The following is a 4,957-nucleotide window of genomic DNA, read 5'->3' on the forward strand; positions in this document are numbered from 1 at the left end:
AATCATGTAGGCATTTAAAGGAAATATTTACCAGTTAAACAATAATAGCTGCAAAAGAGCAACTGAGCTCACTGGCTTCCCCGTGGAATTGGAGCTGCCATGAGTTGCGTTGCGCCCTGCAGCAAAGCCGCTGCATGCGAGGTGTGCTGCGGGACCCACAGGTGGGCCCGTGTGGCAGTTTTGCTCGTGTTCTACCCAGGGAAGAGAGTGGAGCAGCTGGGAATCAGCTCTGGGATGTGCTGGCGGAGATGGAGCTTCACTGTCAAGCAGGACGACGGGATCCAGAGGCAGGAGCACTGCCTGCAGTGAGGGGAGGGCTGGCTGCTGGTGGAAGCGCAGCGCCGTGTTACACAGCATCATACATTGCACAAGCAGGAAACAGAACAGTTTGCTCACTCAGCCAACCTCTGGGGAACGATTGCAGCTCACGTAATCTCCTAAGCGCGAAGCACAGGCAGCTTTTCCCAAGAGCCTCAGAGGGACAGTAATTATCTTACTGCGCAGAAAGCATTACTGTTGTTTTCTGGTTTATGGGGAGATGAATGGTGCCTGATACTCAACTTGCTTAATAGTTGCAAAATGTGCTCAGAGGGCGGTGGAAAGCTTCTGTCTGGCTCTATGGAAAGCACAGGGTCTAACTCCACAGCCAATACACTCACCTTATCCGCAGTGCTCCGTCATCCAGCCCAAGCGTGGATCCTTTCCTTAAGGAGCATCTTGGTTTCTCACTGTCGGAACAGCAAAGCCCGTGGTTACACACCCTTTGTCCTGCAGGCAGGTATCAGTGATCCAGCCCGTGAGGGACCTGTGTGGGGTCCCAGATGCTTCCCATAGCTCGGTGAGAAGTAGGTGCCCCATTCCTGCTGACACCCCCCAGCTATATCAAAGTTCCCTTCCTCTCACTTGGGATGCCACCTGCTGTACCCCAGCACTGTGTTCTACCACCAGCAGCATTTTCTTGTGCTCATATAAAGATCCCTCACTGCAGGACTAAACACAGTGCCTTCACGGTCTCCCTTAAAACCCTCTCAACCATTCCACAACAATTCCTGAAGTGCATTATTTTAAAATTCTGCAATTATTTGAGTTACAAAATGTTTGCTTTTCAGCTCCATTTACTTGGCCAAATCTTTGCGTATAACATAACATAACATGCCAGAGCCCATGTTATCTGCTTAAGAACTGCAGATAGCCCATTAAAAGAGCACTTAATCGTCCACTCGTAGGGAGGGTTCAGTGCCTTGTATGCCAATATTCATTATGCTGGGAGGAAATCCTGCAGGACATAGCCTGGCAAAGTTCCCTTGAAGACAGTGATGTTCCATCAGCTCTGAGCAGGGGAAGGTCAGAAATTGGCTCAGCTAACATCGGTGCGATGAGCTGCTCACCAGGGCAGTAAGGCATTTTGGCTTGCAGCTGCACGTCTGCCTGAATCTGAAGTCTTCCTTGGACAGGCAGTTTCCCTGCTTCCTCCAAAGCTTTCTCCCTTGCACTTTAGAAGCATACTCCCACGATATCTAATATTAATACTTGTCTCCAGGCCAAGACAGAAATGTTTCTGGCCAACCTCCCTCTTACATTTAACAATGTTAAATCTCCTCGTTTCCCACTGGTTCTACCATCAGTGCCAGCTACAGGGTGCCTCACCCAAAGCAGGTCTCTAACCACACACCAGGTGGGCCAGAAGGTAGAACTGCCACCCAGCCCCGGATCCGACCCTCATGCAATGTGCTCACATACAGGGGCCAGAAGTGCTGAAGTGACAGCTGAAGATGGATGGATGGGGAGAAAGACAGCAGAGTGACACACATACAGATGCAAAACCTCTCAGCTACCACAAGGCATGTCTGACCCTGTACCTGCTGTGCACAATGGTCTCTCGCTGGCCTCCATGGGGATCTGGCTCAGAACTGGGACTACTTGCTGAAGGAATAGGAATTTTTGGTGATTCTGAAAAAAAGGGGAATCAGCTTTTTCTGTCTTAGGACAAATTCTTTTGCTCAGGCTTTTCATAAAGCTGTTTGTAAATGTTACACTGAAGTTTAGGCTCCGGAGCAGCCCCTGTTCTGCAGAGTTCTGTAAGGAAAAAGACCTCCCACTATTCTATTATGTTCCATATTGTTCTCCATTGCGTCAGCTACAGATCAGTTATCTCAGTGGAAATCTAGTGGAGTCCATTGATGTCAGTGGGATCAAAGCAGGTCAAACCAAGAAAAGTGCTTGGCCCATAGCACTGAGTCTCTCGTCACCAGTTGCTGAGTGCAATGAGTATTATGACCCAGATCAGATTCCCACAAAGTGATTTTTTTCTTGCCTCAGTAAGGGCTTAACAAACGTTGTCTCAGGAGCAGTATGTTAGAATCTGAGTCCACCGGAGACATACAGCAACCTAAATGTGGCCATGCGAAACCAAATGCGTGAACAGGACAACATCCTGCAGCCACATTTATTTTCCGTTAGAGCACACAGATGAGTTCTCATCTACATTTCAAGGCAGCAGTAATGGCTGCTGCATAAAAACTGGGAAATGATCCATCTCACTTAGGAATAAACTGAATCTTGCTGCTTTCTGTGAAAATTCCCTGGCAAAAGCTGGCGTTAGTCAGTGGGGAATGGCCCCAGCTTTCCACTCTGCATTTTTCCAGTGAATCACTCCCTGAGGAGCGCACAGAAAGTGTGGTGGGAATGGCTGCAAGTAGCACGCATGGCTCAGTTGGTCCTTTAATCACAGCCATGCCAGTGAGCATTGCATTGAACAGCTTTTTTTGCTGCAATTATCCTTCTATATCAAGAGGAAGACTACAGTCCAGAAATCGGCCAAGCAGAGCTCCTTCTTGCCATCACCTCCTGAGTGATGGGCAGACCTATAACATTTATGTTGGGAGAGGGGACAGAGAACTAACTAACATGTTTTATTACCTTCCTCTGTTTGCAAAGGTCCTTTCCTTGTCTTTCTCTGCCTGCCCTGAAAGCTTAAGTTAAATCTTTTTTCTGCATGCACTTCTGCTGCTGGTGTGACTGTGAGTCAGATTCGTTTACACTAATTTGTTGCAGTTTGTAAATCTGTCTCCCTGGAGCCAGACCCATCTGCAGCATCAGTCTGGGAAATGGCTCAAATAAGCCTGCATCCCAGACTCAATTTCTCTTCTTTACCTCTAGGGAAAGTAGTGCAGAGCTGATAGCTCAGAAGCATAGAGAGAAACTGACTCAGTGATGGAAGGAATTCTTGATCACAAGGGATAACATTCAGAGCCTGCCAGGGTAAAGGTGTGTACCCACCTGTAGCCCCACCGTTACCCAGAGTCGAGGCAGGTTTGTGAGAGAGGCTCAGGGCCTCCGAGCTTCTGCCTTGCACTTCTCCCCAGGCAATGCCAGAGCTTCACATTAATTTTACTCCTTGCAAAATCTTATTATTTCTTCTGCGAATGTTAGATCCTGTGAAAAGGCATGCTTGGCTGTGCCTGTCAAGAGCTATTCAGTGGGACGATGCTGCTTCACATGCGTGGGTACCCAGCTGCTCCTACCTGCAGCCAGCCTTTATCCCGCAACACCTCAGATGAGGAACTGAGCCTCCTGCCTGCACTGTGTAATGCCACAGATGAGGACGGCAGGACCCTCAGGTAACTGAAATAGCACACATAACACCCATGGTTACAAATTCCAGAGGCTTTGCTGAGCTGCTGGCGTGCTCCAGGCTCACAGCGTCAGCCTTGGCAGAGCCCAGTGTAACATGCCCTATAATGTGTTACAGCAGAGGTGTTCAGAGACACGCAGATGGAAACAGAGAAGGAGTTATGGAGAGAAAGATGGAAATCACACGCACAAGTGTTGCAGCCTCCCTCCACAAACACAAGAGATGAAATAAACCCTCCATCCAGCTGCCAGGACTCAGCCATCCCTGGAAAGCAGCCTGAGCCGCAGTGAGTGATTTCAAAGAGCAGTGCTACAGGTCAGGCTGGCAAACCAGCACTGGGGACATCTTTCAGCTGGCAAATGCCACCCACAGCCCCACAACCCTTCCGACCCTCTCCATCCCTCCCGTCTCTGCTGCTGTGACAGTCACAGCTCATCCCATACCTGCAGTGCCCCGCTGTCCCTCGCTGTGCTGGGACCAGCCCCGCTGCCACATTGCCTCGTGGCCACCGGCCGCCATCCCCCCATTGCCGTCCTGGGCCAGGAGCCGGGCACCCTCCTGTCACCCCCCGCATGGCCGCCCGCCGGCCGCGCACAGGCAGGAGGTGGCTGCTGAGGTGGAAGGGCGGCTTTTTATGCTTTTCTTCCTGTATAAATCAGGCCGGGGATGGACAATCCCAGGCAGGACTTCCTGTGTGTGTTGTGTGCTGATAACAGGGCGTTGTGAGGAGAACAAACAAGGCCGCCGCAGGCCCAGAGGGGAGAGGGGCTGTGGGGCGGCACCCCTGCGCCATGCCTGCCAGCCCCCGAGATGGGGGGCGCAGCACAGAGGGGAGGGCCGGGCGGCCGACGAGGAGGTGCTGACCGCCCGCCTGGGCCCCCACCCACACCACAACCACGGATCTAAGATGGCTGCCCCTGCCCTTCCGCCCTGCAGCCCACAGCGCAGCTCGGCTGTCCCCGTCACAACCATACTCAGAGGGGACCGCCGGGGGATCCCCACTGTGTCAGGGCACCCTCAGCTCATGCCAAATGTGGCAGGCCCAGCAGCCATCTTCCCAACAGGGGGCCGGCCATCTTGGTGTGCAGCACCAGCCTGGTCTTGTGGATGGCTTGAAATTTGGGTGGTACATCAGCAGCCAGGCAGTTCTGGGCTGGTTCATCACAGCATGATGTGATCCCTGCGTTAGGGATGAGAATGGCACAGTACTGTGGGGGCCACTAAACTCACTGGAAAGCAAAAATGGTCCCTTCAGTGGCAAGTGCAGAAAAACCTGCCCTGCTCCCTCATGCTGAAGGCTGTTCTGGAGCAAAGCGTGCTGCG

At 51.8% G+C, this 4,957-nt stretch overlaps 1 protein-coding gene across 1 annotated transcript in view; it reads right to left on the bottom strand.

Moving 5' to 3' along the window:
• The window catches only part of EGFL7 (EGF like domain multiple 7), a 14,505-nt gene extending 10,255 nt beyond the window's left edge, over nucleotides 1-4,250 (bottom strand). The window contains exons 1-2 of the mRNA XM_010720996.3: nucleotides 4,078-4,250; nucleotides 660-728 (exon numbers count right to left, since the gene is read on the bottom strand). The gene's annotated coding sequence lies outside the window, so the exon portion shown is untranslated. The remainder of the gene's footprint in view (nucleotides 1-659; nucleotides 729-4,077) is intronic.
• Between the last annotated feature and the right edge of the window lie 707 nt (nucleotides 4,251-4,957).

This window comes from Meleagris gallopavo, chromosome 19 (assembly GCF_000146605.3).
Source record: "Meleagris gallopavo isolate NT-WF06-2002-E0010 breed Aviagen turkey brand Nicholas breeding stock chromosome 19, Turkey_5.1, whole genome shotgun sequence".
Lineage (NCBI taxonomy): Eukaryota > Metazoa > Chordata > Aves > Galliformes > Phasianidae > Meleagris > Meleagris gallopavo.